The following is an 18,638-nucleotide window of genomic DNA, read 5'->3' as shown; positions in this document are numbered from 1 at the left end:
GAAGCGGAGAGGCGGGTGAGCGGTCCTGTTGGTTAGGGGCCTCGAGGCAGCCAATCAGTACAAGACGTGGAAGAGAGGCGCTGCGCCAGCCAGTCACATCCCGCGGTTCGGGTCGGGGCGGCTGACGTGAGTGAGGGCCGCAGCCAATGGGTGTGCCACTGCCCGTCCGCTCTTCAGCAGCCGGTCGGGGGCGGTGGAAGAGCGAGTGAGGAGAGCGCGGCGGCGGCGGCGGCGGCGGCGGTGGAGCCATCGCTGGACGGCCAGGGGGAAAGCGAGGCCTGAGCCTCTGCATCTCGGTGAGAGGCAGGGACGCCGGGTGGGAGCGGTCGGACTGCGGTCCCCTCCTCGCCTGGCCCGGGCGGGAGCTGCGGGCACCGGGGCTGCAGGCCGGGCCGAGGCGGGGGTTACACCCGCCGCCCCGCCCACGCCCTCCCCGCCGCCCCCGGTCTCCCTGAGGTGGGGGCGCCTGTTTCTGCCCTGATGGTCTCTGCGCTGCTTGGCCGGGCCACCGCCCTCCGGAGGGCGGGGACCGCGAGCAGGGACGGAGGGAGGGGCCTGCTTAGCAGCTGCGGAGCCTGGGGTGCTGCCTGGGGTAGGGAGGCCGCGTCGAGGTGGCGAAGGTGGGGTGGGCTAGTAGCCGGGGGAGCTGGCCAGTGTGTCCGAGGGTGGCAGGAAGAGGAGGCCTGTGAGTGGGGAGGAAGAAAGTGATGGGGAAAGCGTGATGCTCGGAAAAGGGCGCCGGAGGAGGAGGTGCGGCGCGGTGGCGTGTTGCTGGCCTCTGGGAAGTGGCATTGGTAGAGGGTGGGGGGAAATCAGCCGGGAACGAAGGGAGGACTGGCGTGGGTTTGGGAGGTTACGGTATCCGGACAAATGGGGACACGTGGATGTCGAGCTAGAGGCTCCGACTGAAACCGGAAGGTGCCGGAGCGCAGGGTTTAGGTGAGGGGCGGATGGAGGCTGTTTGACGAGGGGGCGCTGGGTGGCCGGTCCGGGGACCGTATCCAAGGAGCCGACGAGGTGGGTTTCTGTACGGTGGTGAAGGGCGTGCATCTTTTAGGAGTCGACGAGCACTAGTCACTGTTGGCTTTGGCAGAACTGCCTGTCTCGGGCGCCAGCCAGCCAGCCGGGCCCACAGCTTCGGCCTCAGCGCTCCCCGAGAGCCGCTCCCCGAGACCCAGGCTTGTTAACGCGCTCGGCCGAGGCCCTTCGACCTCCCACCCCGGCGGCCGCTCATCCCGTTGTTCTGCCTCAGCAGCGCCCGGGCTCGCCCTCTCCAAAGTACGGGCGCAAGTATCGCTTGCTTTTGATTGGATGGCAGTGAGCAATCGCTTAAGGCTTATTTTTAAAAAAAGTGGAATGTGTTGGTTTCAAGGCGACATCAGAAGTTACTTTCAGGAAATCTGCCATACAGGGGAGTAGGTGCGCTATCTTGTTGGGTATGTGTAATGTAGCGTACAATAATGATGCAAGATCTCTTACGATAACAGAAGTGCGGGTTAACATGTAGGTACGGCCCTGCCATTCTATAGGATCAACCATTTTGATGGAGTAGAATTTGGTTACGTACCCTGCTTGCTGGGAAAATTTTCCGCCTTGGGAAGATCTTTATAGCTGAATAGGTTCAAAGTTCTTTCCATTTAGAGGAAAGACAGGCGTGGTGTGTGTGCTACTGCCTTTCTGTTTCAAGCTTGTAGAACCTTTATTTGTGGGCTGTGGGCAGAGCTGGGGGGCAGAGAAGAGGTAGCAGAAAAGAAAGTGGCCCACTACCAAATTTCCAGTGGATTTAAATGGCAAGTCATGATAAGCACAGACATAATTTCTGCTTGAGGATAGGACAAAAGATTGTGAAGAGTTCAGCATTTCTTGACACACTCATCTAGTGTCAAGGACGGAAACCAAAGAGGGCATTCATTGTATAGGGTGTTTCCTTATTAATCTTATTAAACAAAACATTATAGCGAATGGGCGATTCTTCAGGATGTAGAAATAATTTTGTGGAAGTAATTTCTTGGTAATGCTATTCACTGATCACATTTTACCCTTAGTATAACAGAATACCTAAGTGCTGAGGTGATTCAGAGCAGAGAAGTAATCCCAGTGGTGTGGAGTTAATCAGGGATTTCCTGAAAGGTGAGTTTTGAGCCATTTTTTGAACTAGGAGTTGGGACATGGTTATTAGAAGACATGAGGATTATGATGAGTGACAAATTAACAATGGCTTTAAAGGGGGATTGAAGATTTGAATGAAGATTTAAGGGTATGGAAATCAACTAAGTCTGTTGTTGATAGATAATGGTTTTGTATGGTGGCTAAGAGGAGAGTTAGAATAATTGATGGATTGGAGACAGGTAGTAAAGAAACGAGCGCAAAAATATTTCTTGATAGTTATAAGAGAATATGGTGAATCCAAAGTATGTTGGATTATTGAGAGGTAGATTTGGTGTTCAACCATATGTAATAATCAGAAAATTTTTTGAGTCCTGTACTAGATTATGTTGATAATAGTAGCATAATTTATTGGATGCTACTTTATGCAGACTTTATGCTTTCCAAGCATCATCTTCCTTTGATTATCCCTAGTTAATAGATGAGGGAACTTGAGATTCAGAGAGATGTAATTTACCCACGGTCACACAACTAGTGAACGGTAGGTCAGGGTTGGCAAAGGCAGTCAGTAAACATTAATTGAGCATCTCTTTCATGCCAGGTACTGTGTTAAGTGCTGGAGATTCAAAGTTGACGAGCAAATCCAAAGGTCAGGCCTGAGCCAATGTTTTTTAGAGATTTTCATGAGTTAACAGAAGAGAGCCAGTGAAGAAAGAGAAAAAGATTAGTTGGAGAGACGTTTGTAGACACTGAAGAATATACTGTTTAGGGAAGCTTAGAATAGAAAAGTTTTAAGAAAGAGGAAGAGGTCAGCAGCAAAATATGTAGCTTAGAGACTCAGAGTAAAGATTGAGAAGAAACTATTGAGTTAAGTTAAGGAAAAAAGTAGTGTGAATTTAGGCTCAAAAAAGCCTGGAAGAAGATATTAAGATACAGGTTCACAGTTAATCCTGTTTAGTGACAAGTGCTCTATACAAATTAAAAATTTGGTATGATCACAGTTTTGGTCAAATTCATAGGAAAGATGTTGGTATGTTCCTTGTAATATTTTAATCTTTGGCTGGTAAAATTATGGGTGGTTTAAAAATACTTGTTACTTTTTGTATTTTTCCAAGTTTTAAAAAAATAAGCATTATTTTTATAATTAGCTGGGAAAAATCATTCCACTGAAATGAGCTAATAGTGAGGGAGTATGTGTGTGAGCTAGCCTGAGTTATGTTTGGAGTAGGAGGAAAGATCTTACTTTGGTGCCTATTGCATTTGAGCCAGTTGAGTAGTAAGCACGTTCCCATCTTGGAAATGACTGGGTTGTTACCCGTAGAAACATCTTGAAACTCCATGTTGAAAGATGGCATGTGCTTAATCTGAGGGACCAGGTTACTAAAGCCCTTTGAATCATGGAGCTATGGTCTTGGTTCTTCTAAACGTTGTTTTCTTAGAGTTTAATAAGTAAATACAAGGTTAAAAAAGAAACTAAACCACCCATACAATTGAGTCATTTTAGCTGTGTCTTTTGGCCATATAGCTTTCCCTCCTACCACATGGGTTCTATAGTTCCTCTCTTCAGTGGGTTTGTAATGGTCTTAGAGTCTTAGTTCAGTAAGACAATATAAAGTGCTGAATTTACATATAGCTAACTAAAACACTTAAAATTTGTCATTGTTTTCTGTTGTCAATTTGAAAAAGAAGAGACAAATTTCAAGAAAATAAGCTTTTCTTATCAAATAATTTTTCCAAAGTGAACTAGTACGATTTGCCCTGGGATCAGTACAGAATTATTCCAGTCTAATGTGGAGCAGGAGGAATTTTGTAAATCAAGAAGAATATGTTCTAGTTTTTAGTTTAATTGCATTTAGCCCATAGGGATTGTGGGAGGAAACTTAATATTTCATCTAGGTACTGTACTATTTTTCTTAAATAAATTATCACATTTAATTCTCATACAATTCTCTACCGTAGATATCCCATTTTACAGATAAAGAGAATAAGGCTCAGAGAAGTTAGTAACTTTCCAAAGGAAAGAGAGCTAAGTGGCAGAGCTGAGATTTAAACCTTGCTTTCTAAAACTCCAGGACGCATGCCTACAAGACAAATGGCAAGAAAGATTTCTATCAATACCACAATTGAAAGAAATGCCACATAGCCTTTGGTATTTAGTAACTGTTTGTTACCTTAGAACATGGGACTCTTACTCTGTGTGTTTGTGCCTTGTGACACTGGCTCTTAAATGATAGTGATTTTTGTGTCTTACAGAGTGCATTATATGACATTATGTGTGTGTGTTTTCACATTTTAGTATTTTTTGAAATGAAGATGTATTTTACAGTGCCATATTTCTTTTAAAATGTTTGTGAAATGGATATGTCTTCAAGTTAAATGTGTCTCAGAATTGAGGAAGTGTGACATATGCGTATTACTTCATGTATAACTATCTTACTTGTATGTATTTTCTTCCCAGCCTCCCCCCTTTTATTAAGCTATTACTTTTTTTTTAGTAAGGTATAACAGAACTGAAATATATATTAATAATAAAAGTCATTGTCTTTAGCTAGTGAATATTTCAGTATAGAAGAAAACATTTAGATGTAGAAAATTCACACTGCACTGTGAATCAGCAGATCTGAGTTTTTATTTTGGTTTTGCTAGCAAGTTGATGTGAGACTTGAATGAAGCAAGTCACTTCCCTTCTCTGAGCTTTAGTTTCATCTGTACAATGGAGTGGGGAGGGGAACTTTTAGACCTGTTTAGCTTAAACAAAATGTATGTCTTCTTTCTAATAAAAAATGTGGATGCCTTAGGTCCCTTCCTAAAAACCTGTATTTGTTGTGTTTTCCTATTTTTTTCTTTCTCTTCATCTCCCTGCTCTTTTTTCCATCGATCCTTGAGGTTACTGTCAGATTCTTAATCGATTAAAGAGAATGAATTATTTTTGATATCCTGCATTTACCAAGACAGGATATCTGACAGGATATCAAGACAGGATATCTACTTTATCTGAGAAAGTAGGTTCCTAGTAAATAGTTAATGAATGAATAAATACCGGGGGTGCCAAAAAAATGTATACACATGACTTGTATTCATCTGTTGTTATTGGTATATATTGATTATAACAATTTTAATACAGTTTTTTCCTTTCTTAAAATGTGTATACATTTTTTGACACCCTCTATATATGTTTTATCTGAGTTAATAAAAGAATCATTTAAATAGAATACCATAAAAAAGCAGTTGAAGTTTCCTTGAAAGTTATGCCTAAAGAATGAAATGTGTTTTGTAAAATAACTTTATCTGCTCTCTGCTGGGCAGATGTACAAGAAGAAAGCTACTGGACCTGTCTTTAAGAAGCTCTCTGTCCTGGTAGGAGAGTCAAACTTCTTTTAACTTTGTATTATGGGTAATTGCCAATATAAAAATACAATAATAGACATATCACCAGCTTTAACAGTTGTCTACTTGTGGTCAATTTTGTTTCATCAGTAGCTCCACCCACTTTCCCCCCTTTTTTATTTTGAAGCAAATCCCTAGACATTTGTTTCAATAATTACCATATAGCGTGGTAAGTGTAGCAATAGATATGCTAATCTAAATGACGTGGCATTTGTTCATATATATAGTCATACATACATACATATGTTTTTTTTTTTTAAGGAGGGCGCAGCTCATGGTGGTCCATGTGGGGATCAAACCAGCAACCTTTGTGTTATTAACACTACTCTCTAACCAATGGAACCGGCCACCCTGTTCATATATATTTTGAGACTTAGAATTACACTGTACTGGGCAAGAGAAGTTAGATATAGTAACCTACTGTAGGACAGGGATAATATAATTAGGGAGACCGAATATACATATATAAAACAGTGTAGCGAGATCATATGCCAAAATTGGTTATAGAGATTCTGAGTGGGAAATGACATTATTTTTGAATGAAAGTAGGATTTAGACAGGGAGAAAGAACATTTAGTGGGGTGAGGTGAGGATGATCCCATGGAGAAAGCATGCAGTTAGGAAAACCTGACTTTAGCCTCATAGAATAAGTTATATCTAAATCTGTATCTTTCTATCTACATGCATCTTTTCCGTCCCTGCAAGATGTTATTGACATACTGTAGACCTTACATCAGTACTTAAAAGAAGCCAATTGCTGTATTACAAGTTAGGACACACTCACTACTTTGTGAATGTAGCACTGTCCATGGTGGATTATTTGACACATTCTATTAAAACGCCTTCTAAATATCTTAGTACCACATATGTTAATGGATTTATTTTGTCTAGAATGTTTGTGTTTGTGTGTGTGTGTGTGTGTGTGTGTGTGTGTGTGTGATCAGCTTTCAAGTATGTCATTTTGAGATTTTAAATGGTGGCTTGTGTGTGTGTTTGTGCGTGTGTGTGTTTAATTTTTTTAAATTTTATTATTATTTTTTTGCCTTGTGCTCCCCCCGGCTGAGGCAGTTGGTCACTGGTCATCGGTGGGCTGCTCACAGCAGCTCACGGCAGCTTTCGCCGGCTGCCAGCTGCTCACACTGGCCACCAGCCACTCACGCTGGCCACCGGCTGCTCATGGCAGCACACAGTAGCCCATGGCAGCACACAGCAGGTGTGTGTTTAATTTAAATGTTAACCATTTGACAATTTTAGAATTGCTTTGAAATATCTAGTTTACACATTCTTATCTTTTATGGAATTCTTGCCAGAAATGTTGCGTGACAGTTCCATGCGAAATCCTTCTTGAATGTAAGGAATTCTTACCTTTATATCTTATTATCTTGGAATGTTGACTTAAGTACTTTGAAGTATTAACTGAAAATAAAAGCTTTAAGGTCATGAACCTCTTTGTGTATCTTCTCAAAGCTTTGTGCTAGCTTCTCAGAAAAATGTACATGTATAGTTTTTCATATAATTTCCGGGGTTGATAAGACTCAGAATCTACTCAAATATCTTTGGGGGGTACTATGGACTCTGGTTTAATAATCCATTCTTTAATGTATAGGCAGAAAGCCCACTGCTAAAATTCAACTCAAATTTATTTTTATGTGTAGTGCTTACAAACAGGTGTTTCTATTATTGAGTGGTAACATCATAAAATTCACTATGCAAATGCTTAATTTACAAAAACATACCAATTCTTAATTGGACTCTTGGGGAAAAACAAGCTATAGCCAGTTTCCTATACATAGGAATGATTTTACCAAATATTTTTGTGTGCATGTATGGTACTTTATATAATGGCTGCTAATTATCCTGAATTAACAGGAAGTAGAATATATGATATAAGAATGAATAAATGCATAAATACTATTTTTTCAGAGGAAAGGATTTGTTAAAGTACTTTGAAGTTCACATTTGTGTTAAAATAACTCCTAGATGTGATACAGGGATACAGGGCGTTAGAAATGCGTATTGAGCTGACAGAGGGTTGATTCTCAGTGAAGCCCTGAAATCATAAGTCTTTACCAGCAACTCAAGTTTCAAAGATGGTCCTAAGTAAGTTTCTTAGAAATATGTGGTTTTAAAAACTTGTAGATTGCACCTAAAATGTAATCAAAATCATGGTTATTATCATGCACAGACTCCTTGGGAGAGGGGAACTGGTGAACTGGCTGCTTTTGGGATATTTGGCTGCAGAGCAGTGCATAGGCTGTTTGAAGATCAGTGAGTATTAGGTGTATTGCTTTAAAGAGATAACCTTTGTGACCTATGAGAGTTAATAATTCTGTATATCTAATAATTCTGTGTACTATTAGAAAAAAACTTATTCTAGCACATAGTAATAGACATACAGACTGAGAGGTAGAAGAGAATTTAATCATCAGTGATTTGGCCGCACCTTTGATGAATTTTACTAATGATCAGAGCAGCTAAATGACATGACCAAGGTTAGGTGGTTAGTGCCAGTTCCAACAGTGTAGTTATTCATTACCCTACCTGATTTTGTGTAAGTCTGTTGTGTTTATTTATTTTGGCTGTCTTTTCATTTTGGATCTCAGTTTCTGGAGAAGGAAGTATCTTAACACTAGGATTTTTAGCATTGTGATTTTTGACTCTCTGTTAGTAAATTGACTAAGAATTCCTTGAATTTTTATACGGTAACTTTTTTCCTTTGCTATGCATGTCTCACCCCATACTTAGCACAAATAGCCCATGGCTACAAGGCTTACTGGGCTTTGCTTCTTAGGAGCTTAAGTGAGTTTCACAGCTGGAAACAGATACTAAGAATCCAAAAAAGTCATCAAATACTACTTCCCTGGTTTTTATACCTTTTGGGGCTGATCCCTGCCTGACAGCATTTAGTTTCAAGCTGTATCTATGAACCTGGCAAGGTTTTAAAGATAAGCCAGGAAATGATTTTTGAAAAGAGGGTTTGTTATGAAATTGAGTCATTTTAAGACATTTCCAGAAGCTTCCCATCAAAACTGGAGACTGGATGTATCACTGACATCCAAGTTTAGAGAAGTTATTATTACTTCCATGATGGGATCTGATTCCAAGTCCTTATTCTACATTTGGTTGGTGTGGACCAGGTAGCTAGGGAAAAAACCTGCCTCTACCTTAATGACCTCATAGCCAGAGTAAGGACCCTTAGAACAGTGATTGTCAAGCTGTTTTAATCCCAGCTCATTAGCTGGATCATTCTTCAGCTCAATAATTCCCGCTTTCTAGTGGAATAATAACTAATGTCAAGGTATGAGGGCTGACAATTAAGTTTGAGAACTTATCACCAGGCACTTACATTGGCAGCACTGTACAAACAGCTTGGTAAGGTTTCATAACCTTGGTATATCAGTGTCTCACAGCTGTGTTCTTGTTGATGTGTGGTGGTGTCTTGCAGAGTGGCGTTCGTTATTGTTATTGCGTGTTTTTGTGTGCCATGACGAGAATGTCTGAGCTTGAATTAGAGCAACGAACAAACATTAAATTTCTTGTTAAACTTGGCAAGAGTGGAAGTGAAATTAGGGACATGTTAGTCCAAATTTATGGAGATAATGCCATGAAGAAAACGGCAGTGTAAAAATGCATTAAACGTTTTTCTGAGGAGAGAGAACGTGACACTGATGTAGAGAGGTAAGGGCAGCCACTCATGAGCAGAACTGATGAAAACATTGCAAATATTCATCGAATTGTGCGTCAAAATTGATGGTTGACTGTGAGAAGCATAACAGACCAAGTAAACATTGATAGAGAAACAGGAAACTCTTAACTGAAAATCTTGACATGAGAAAGATGTGTGCGAAAATGGTCCCAAAGGAGCTCACCAGTGAACAAAAGCAAAGGAGAGTCGAAGTTTGCCAAGACCTTTTGGAGAGGCAAGATGATCTTTTGGACCATGTTATCACTAGTGATGAAATATGGGTGTACCAATACGACCCTGAAACAAAGCATCAAAGTGCACAATGGAAGTCAGCCAATTCTCCATGACCAAAAAAGTTCTGTCAATCCAAATCAAGAGTCGAAATGATATTGCTAACCTTTTCTGATATCAGAGGGATTCTTCATTATGAATTTGTACCAACTGGACAAACAGTTAACCAAGTTTACTATTTGGAAGTGCTGAAAAGGCTGCGTTAAAAAGTTAGAAGAAAACGACCTGAACTTTTCACCAACAATTCATGGTTCTTGCATCATGACAATGCACCAGCTCACATGGCACTGTCTGTGAGGGAGTTTTTAGCCAGTAACAAATCATTGTATTGGAACACCCTCTCTACTCACTGGTCTGGCCCCCGATGACTTCATTCTTTACCTGAAAATATAGGCAATATTGAAAAGATGGCGTATTGATGACATTCAGGACATCAAGGGTAATACGACAAAAGCTGTGATTGCCATTCCAGAAGAAGAGTTCCAAAATTGCTTTAATGGGTAGACTAGGCACTGGCTTCCCAAGAGGAGTACTTTGAAGGTGACCGTAGTGATATTCAGCAATGATGTATGGAGCACTTTTTCTAGGGTGAGTTCCCAAACTTAATTGTCAGACCTTGTATAAGCATTTCTTCAGCAGTTAGGGATATGGATGGTTTCTAATTGAACCACATACACGTTGGTCTTAAAAATCTAGACTAGTTAGAAAACCATAGGCTTCAAAATCCTAGTGCTTCAACTGTGTAATAAGTTCTGCAGGTTTAATAATACAACTAAAACTAAAATAATGAAGGTTGACTAATAGTGATTTTTAATTGAGAAGTAACAATAATGATCATTGGAAACCATGACAGCTAAAGACAGCACAAGTTCACTGATAGTGAGTGTCCCTCTTGAAAATTACAAAATTCAATCTTTTGAGTGTGCATATATGTGTGATAGGAGCTTTGCACCACTGGGTTGTAATAATTTGAGTTATTGTATACAAGTTGAAGTCTTTGGTACATTCCAATAACATGCTCATTTTTGCAATTCTTCATACCTGACTTAATAGTTTATTCTTAAGTAGCCTTAGGGGTCAAAGGAAGGCCATGCTTTCTAAAAACTTTGTAGTCCATGGGTAGTCTGGCCCATTTTTGGACAGTCATTACCTTAGAAAGTAATCCCAGTGTATATTTGAATACATTTCACTTTTCTGAGTCAAAAGTATTAGGGTGTAAAGATTTCGTGAATTAGCATGAAAACATTTTTATTAAGCTAAGGAGAGACTATAGTATAATAGTTTGTCTAAAAAAAATCACGTGTGACTTATGGTAGTTACTCTTTAGAAGTTGTTTTCTCCTAAAATGGGATTGAATACATGTTTTTGCAAACAACGGAATGGTTTATTACCAAACTATGTGTTCACAAGAGCACAGCCCATTTTCTGTCGGCTTCAAAGTAGAAAAGTTACCCCACTGGTACAGGCCTTGAGGATAGAAACAGAAACAAAGGAAAATGGATATTGCTGAAAAAGTTTTTTGCTTGTCAGCACACAATTTTAATACTGTAGAATTGACATTTCCTCTCTGATAGAGTAGAACTTGATTTCTTAAGATGTCTTTGTGTTTGGTTTTTTACATTATTCAAAGGAATTCTGAGTGTCTGATATTTTCCAGAATAATGAGCCCTTAGAGGCATTTTTAACTCTTCCCACAGTGCCATGCTTATGGAGCAGCATCAGTGTACATCATACTTGTGTGATGCCCTAAGAACTAATAAACCTGTTGAGAAGCCTTACTATCAATGAGTACCTTCAACATTGGGGAAAATAGAACACAAAGAGTTAAATATTGGTATATCAGAATCTGTGTAGGCAAACAGAGTGGCCATTATATCCTCTTCAATGGGTGCTTACAACAGGGTTGGACACTAGCATCTTTTATTGAAAGAAACGTTAACCAAGATGCTTCAGCTATTCTTTTGTTTGTGGAAAAATGCCTTACAAGCCTTAATTTTTGAAAAAGCAAAAAGGAGCCCACTATTCTTACCAACTTAACTACAGTAAATAGTTGTACATTTTGAGTTTTCGTTTGGCCCTTTGTTCATTGCTTATGGCTTTTGCTTTCAGAGGAGGTTTTCTTTTTATATTGAGTCTTAAAACACTAAAGATTCTAGAGTTATTAAAATATTGTAGAAAACACACTAGACGAGTAGTTCCCAATATGCCTGCAGATGGCAGTTGATGAAAAATCGTAAAAGGCAGTATGTACGATGTCTGACAGTTAAGATCGCAAACTTGTTGCAACGATGTTGCTAGCCTCTTTTGATCTCAGAGGGATTATTCATTATGAATTTGTGTCAACTGGACAAACAGTTAACCAAATTTACTATTTGGAAGTGCTCAAAAGGCTGCGTGAAAAAGTTAGATGACTCCGAACTTTTTGCCAACAATTCATGGCTCTTGCATCACGACAATGCACCAGCTCACACGGCACTGTCTGTGAGGGAGTTTGTAAGCCAGTAAACAAATAACTGTATTGGAACACCCTTCCTACTCACTTGATCTGGCCCCCAATGACTTCTTTATTTATCCAAAGATAAAGGAAATATTGAAAGGAAGACATTTTGATGACATTCAGGACATCAAGGTAGTAATACGAGGACAGCTCTGAGGGCCATTCCAGAGAAAGAGTTCCAAAATTGCTTTGAAGGGTGGACGAGGCACTGGCGTCAGTGCATAGCTTCCCAAGGGGAGTACTTCAGAGCTGACTAGTGATATTCAGCAATGAGGTACGTAGCACTTTCTCTAGGGTGAGTTTGTGAACTTAATTGTTTGACCTTCATACTTAACCTACAAGGTGAGGTCTCTTCATAGCCTAATTAAAATGAGTTGCCTTGCTTTTGTCTAGAAGTGTGTCAACTGCAAGTAGTTACTTACTGGTTAGAAGTTCATAATTAAGTGAACATGGGAAAATGAAAATTTTTATTCAGTAAGGTTGTATTTGGTAGGCAAAATATGTCCAAGTATGAGACCCATAGGGCCTTATTGTTTTAAAGGAGTTTGGGGTGGCTAAAAAAATGTAAGGAACAACTTGTTCCCTAGCCCCTTGAAGCAGGTCTGATATGATTTAAATAGTTGACCGTCTCAGCAGTAATAAAGCAGTTACTTCAACATTCCCTTTGTGGCCGATTGTATTTTCTAAAGATGGTTGTAACAACATCTCTCATCACATTGTTTCGGTGTGACTTTGCTTCTTCTCTGATACTGAGGTGGGGTTTATGTCCCCTATTCTTGAATTTGGGGGATCTTGTGACTCATTTGTAACCACTGTGGCAGAAGTTATACTGTGTGACTTTCAAAGCAAGGTTAGAAAAGCTGAGAGCACTTCTACTTAGCTCAGTACAATATTGGTCTTGAAGCCTTTAGCAGCTTTGTAAGCAGTCTAGCTTGAGATCGCCTTGCTGCAGGGAAGTGCAAAAACTACCTCATGTGGCGAGACCTTCCAAAGAAGATCTAAGATCAGGAGCTAGAAACTGTTCAGCTAGAACTGCTTCGTCAAGCCCGTCTCAAATTCCTCACTCACAGATATTGTGAGAGAGAATAAAATGATTATTGTGTGTTTTTTTTAAAGACTTTTTTTTTTTTTCATTGGGGAAGGGGTACAGGACTTTATTGGGGAACAGTGTGTACTTCCAGGCCTTTTTTTCCAAGTCAATTTGTTATCCTTCAATCTTAGTTGTGGAGGGTGCCATTCAGCTTCAAGTTGTTGTCCTTTCAGTCTTAGTTGTGGAGGGCGCAGCTCAGCTCCAGGTCCAGTGGCCAAGGGGGCGCAGCCCACCATCCCTTGTGGGAGTTGAACCGGCAACCTTGTGGTTGAGAGGACGCGCTCCAACCAACTGAGCCATCTGGGAGCTCAGCGGCAGCTGAGCTCAAGGTGCCATGTTCAATTTTAGTTGTAGGGGCAGAGCCCACCATCCCTTGCGGACTTGAGGAATTGAACTGGCAGCCTTGTGGTTGAGAGCCCACTGGCCCATGTGGGAATCGAACCGGCAGCCTTCGAAGTTAGGAGCATGGAGCTCTAACTGCCGGAGCCACTGGGCCAGCCCTGATTATTGTTTTAAGACACTGAATTTTAGAGTGATTCTATTACATATCAATAGATAATAAAAACACTTCTTTTCTTGAATCTGCTACTGTATGCTGAGATTTGACAATATACAGATGTAGTTAGGAATATACCCCAATGATTTGTTCTGGGATATGAACATTAATCTTATTTTTTATCTTTTACCTTTGGTATGTAAAACTTTTTTCTACCATTCTTTCCTGCACCCATTTGGAAAAGCCATTCCATCTTAAGTATTTAGTAGAGGGTATTTTGGTAACTGAAACTCATGTGTATTGGAAAGTGTCCACGGACATGTTTACTATGACATGAGACCATATGCAGCATCTTTAGAAGTTGTTTTGCTCTGTACCTTAATTTTAGTTACTACGATACGTGGCCTTCTGTTAGTTTCCTAGGACTGCCATAACAAAGTACCACAAACTGGGTGGCTTCGAACAACACAAATTTATCGTTTCACAGTTCTGAAGGCTAGGAGTCCAAAATCCATGCTCTCTCTGAAATCTGTAAGGGTTTCTCTTCCATTTTTTGTTGGCAAATTTGGCATTCCGTGGCCTGCAGCTGCTAACTCCAAACTCTGCTTTGGTTGTCACATGGAGTTCTCCCTTTGAATCTCTGTGTCTTCAAATGTCCCTCTTATAAGAACACCAGTGATAACTGGATTAGAGACCCACTTTACTCTAGTGTGACATCATTTACCTTAACTAATTACATCTTCAACAACCCTGTTTCAAATCAGGTGACATTCTGATGTACTGAGGGTTAGGATTTCAGTGTATCTTTTTAGGGGGAACACAGTTCTATCCATAACAGGCCTCAGGGAGATTGGTATAATTATGTTTTAACCATTTACACATTTTTACTCCAGATTAGATGTGAATGGGGTTTTCTTCAAGGGTTTTATTAAAACATATAGCTAACATACAACACTATCGGTTTCAGGTGTATACCGTACTTGTTCATCATTTATTCGTGTACCTAAAGAAGTGATCAGCATAAGTCCAACAACCATCTGACACCGTACACACTGTCACAACAGTATTGACTATATTCCCTAATGCTGTACAGTACATCCCCATAGTTATTTGTTTTATGCCTGGAAATTTGAACCTCTTATTCCCCTTCATCTTCCTCCCCCCTTTGTGAATGGGGTTTTGAATCAGTGTCCCTGAGGCTCTTACTTTCTGCATGTTAAGTCCCTTGTCTCTCCAGCATACACACATAATACACAGCAAATTGAATAGTCATTTTTGTTCAGGCTCATTGACTCCTTTGAGAATCTGATGAAAGCAGTGGATTCTTCCCCTAGAAAAATGTACAGATGTATGCGTGGGTGTGCATGCTTATACACATACACACATAAACACACACTATTTTAGCTGAAACTGTAACACGTTCTTGGCTACCTCCCCAAACCTGTTCATGGACTTCTAGTTATTAATTTCCATTGGTTAGAGATACCTAGTCTCCATTTCCCTTTTAGTGGAAAAACAAACAAAAGGGAGGGATAGGAAGGAGGAAGCAGAGATGTATGCCTAGGATCCCTTTCGTAGCTCATTGCAGCTTTCTGGGGAATTTTCATGTTTGTGTGATAGTTACCATATGCTTAGCTTCTATTCCCTTCCAACCCCTTATATATAACCTTTGTAAATATAAATTTATGATTTATAAAATTATAAGTAACATATTTCTCTGTAAAGAAGAATAATCTACCTTCTTTTAGGCCTGTACACAGTGTAGAAACAGACCTTTATATCTTGCCACTGTATTGGGTAACCCAGCTCTTGACTTAAGTTCTGTGTTATTTTTTGATTATTATATCAAAGTTTTTTTGAACAGGGTAGTGGTTTAGGGTTTCTGAGTCTGTGACAGAATTATATTCTGTGCATTTCTTCACTTGTAGCCTTTTCTCCAAAATAATATTGCCCAAACCTCACCCTTGAACATCTTAATGAGCTTTCCTTTGAAAACAGATTTCTTTTACATACCTTGAAAAAGGCTATAGGTCATGTCGTTTTGCATGTAATTTTTGACGTATCTATTTCTGAAGCCTGGCATTCATTTGTTGGTTTCTTTTTGAAACTATTATCAAACAAGTAGTTACTGTCCATTTTCCAATGATGAGTATATAGACGCACAGTAATTCTAGTAGTAGTGAATTTATAGGCAATGAATTTTTAGACCATACGGTTTTGCATTGATACCTTTCTCATTTGTAGTTTATTTTCTGACCGTTTAATATTGGGAATCATTATTTAGAAAAGGGGTTGGCAAATTGTGGCCTGCAAACTAAACTGTCTTCCTGTTCTTGTGAGTAAAGTTTTATTTGGAACACAGCCCTGCCCATTCGATTACTTATTGTCCATGGCTGATTTTGTGCCTCAAATGGCAGAATTGAGTAGTTGCTACTAAGATGATATGGCCCTCAAAGCTGAAAATAATTTACTACCAGACCCTTGACAGAAACTTTTGCCAAACTTGGTTTAGAAGATTTTACAGTTCCCCCCTTTTAAGGATGTTTGATGTTCTTTATTTCCTTACCTTTTCAGTCATGGAATCTAATGACCATTCAGCTCAACTTTCTATCTGCTGCTTGAATTTCCTTCAGTATTCCTGCCAAGTGTTCTTCCAGCTTAGAGGTGTAGGACAGTGAGACAAAACAGCATTAGATGTGGCTGTGTTAAACACAGAAGAATTACCCTGATTGGGAGTCTGACTCCCAGTGAAAAGATAGGTGAAACATCTTGCTTGTCTATTTGCCTTCCCCACTGCCTCCATTGATAGGTTTTGACTCTGGGTTTCTTTATGTGCTGAAGGCACAGAGAAGCCCGTTTTTAATAGAAGACAACTAAACAGACCTGTAGCTGTAGATGGTGGAAATTTTGTAGCAGCTAAAATATGGAACTAAGGATCCTTACAAATGCCCTTGGTCAGGTTTTACTGTTTGTGTTCAGTATATACTGGTGCAGAAAGAAACATACAGGTAGAGAAAGTCTAGATTTCACTGCAGAATTGTTTTTGGTAGTTCTGTGTACTTGACTGCTTGGTGAACGTAGGGGGTCTCTTAGGAGGGCCATCTGATCTCAAGATCAACATATCTTGAGCGGAGATGGATTTCTCACATTCCGTTCCGGAGACCCAGCCTCTCTGAGTCCTGTTCATCAACAGTTTCATAGTTAAGTAATCATCTGGTTTCTAATCTAATGGATTTTCCATCTAATAAAGAAGTGGAATGAAAATTTAATAAAGATTAGCAGAAGATAATTTCTTAATGATATTCTTTTATTTTCACTTTAAAAAAGGTTTGTCAATTGTTTTTTCTAGTAACATGAAAATTAGTTTGTAAATTGTTAGAAGACAGTGGAGACTGTCTAATTGAGGGGAAAAATTGTTCTTTTAAATATTTTTTGATACTTTGTGAGTTTTCTATTTTTACAAACAGTGGTTTTTTTTTAAAAAATGTGTAATACATGCACATAGTATGTAATTTAAACATGTACAAAAGGATATACAGTGAAAAGTAAATGCCCATTATCTCTGTTCCTCATTGGTCCAGTTCTCCCAGAGGCAACCATCATTACCAAGTTTTTGACTTTTTTTGCCAGAAATAATCTTTGTATTTATAAGCATATGCATACTCTTTTTCCTTTTCCATAAAAGGTGGTGTATCATACAGTATTACATCTTGGCTTTTAAAATTTATCATGAATGCTATTCTATAACAATATGTGTTAAAGCACCTCATTTCTTTTTTTTAGATGCCGAGTATATACCATTATAGGAATATATCAGTTTGCCCAGTCCCCTATTGGTGAACATTTAGGTTTTTAATCTTTTGCTATCTGTGTTGTAATGAATATATCTTTGCACACACATGAAAGATTTCAGAAATATGTAGAGTTAATTACCGGGTCAAAGGTAATGGGCACTTAAAATTTGATATTGTCAGATCTGCCTCCCTTTCACCCTTATAGAAGTTGTGCTAATTTATAGCCCTACCAGCAATATAATAGTCTCTGTTTCTTGTGTGCCCTTTATCAATTTTTTGGGCCTTTATAAGTCTCATAAGTGAAAAAATAGATCCTGTTTTAATTTGCATTTTTCTGAATGAGTAAGGTTGGGTATCTTTATAGATGATTAAGAGCTATTTGTATTTTTTTTCTGTTTTCCATCATATCATTTGCCCATCTAATTAATTGTTGGTCTTTTATTAGATTACAAATGTTCTTTATATGTTAACATGAATTGGCCCTTTCTCCTTGATGTGATATACTTCCTTTTCTGGCAAGTTGTAGCATTTTGGCACATTGCATTTCATGTTAGAGACGGTGGGTATGTAATGTAAAGTTTGTGTGTGTGTGTGTACGTGTATGTGAAAGTGGGGTAATATTCTTGATGTTTTCTTTGTTCCTTTTTATTTGTCTTGTTAAGTAAAACAGGTTATTACAAATTATTAAGTAGTCTTGGCTCTGAGGAATACTTGGCCTCGGTGGTGAACTAGCAGTGGGAGGGGGTCTAGTGGAGTCTTGCCACTCAACAGTGTGACCTATTGAATCAGAGTCTGTGTTTTCACAAAGTCTCCAGGTCAGTTGTGTGCACATTCAAGTTAGGGGGTGCTAGTAAAGGGATTCACCTGGCCTAAAAGACTGTAGCCTCCCAAAGAGGGTATACAAAATACTATTTGGTGGGGCTGGGGGTCTCATGAACTTAGTTCTCAATTGAACTGGCAAAAATATTTGAGGTGTGGGTTTGTGTGCCTAGAGTAACTAGAGCAGAGGTCTATGGATATGGTTTTGGTTCTCACTAGAATGTCTCATTTCCATAGGGCTCCTGAGGGTCCACAATTTATTAGGATTTAAACAGAATTTCTAAGTAGAGGCTTTAGGTTTAGGAACAGGTTCTGGGGAAAGGGAACTGGTGAGAGTTCAGCCTGGAGGAGTAGGGTTTAAGTCAGAGTTGAAGGGTCAGTGGAAAAATAAAGTGTAACCCCGGAACTGGGGCAGAAACTCAGGATCTTGGTCAAGACCAGAGGTCCGCAAACTTTTTCTGTAAAAGACCAGA

At 39.5% G+C, this 18,638-nt stretch overlaps 1 protein-coding gene across 12 annotated transcripts in view; it reads left to right on the top strand.

The window, feature by feature from the left end:
• The first annotated feature begins 104 nt into the window (after positions 1-104).
• FAR1 (fatty acyl-CoA reductase 1) overlaps positions 105-18,638 on the top strand; it is a 62,044-nt gene continuing 43,510 nt past the window's right edge. For 2 of the 12 annotated variants that reach the window (XM_081064883.1, XM_081064888.1), the window contains exons 1-2: positions 196-296; positions 5,413-5,463. The gene's annotated coding sequence lies outside the window, so the exon portion shown is untranslated. Of the gene's footprint in view, positions 297-458; positions 593-2,045; positions 2,131-5,412; positions 5,464-18,638 lie in introns of those variants that run through there. The other 10 variants (XM_081064893.1, XM_081064882.1, XM_081064886.1 and 7 more) reach the window with 9 other exon arrangements.

This window comes from Rhinolophus hipposideros, assembly GCF_964194185.1.
Source record: "Rhinolophus hipposideros genome assembly, chromosome: 10".
NCBI classification, from domain to species: domain Eukaryota; kingdom Metazoa; phylum Chordata; class Mammalia; order Chiroptera; family Rhinolophidae; genus Rhinolophus; species Rhinolophus hipposideros.
The sequence above is the reverse complement of the archived record's forward strand: the minus strand, read 5'-3'. Positions and strand labels throughout refer to the sequence as shown.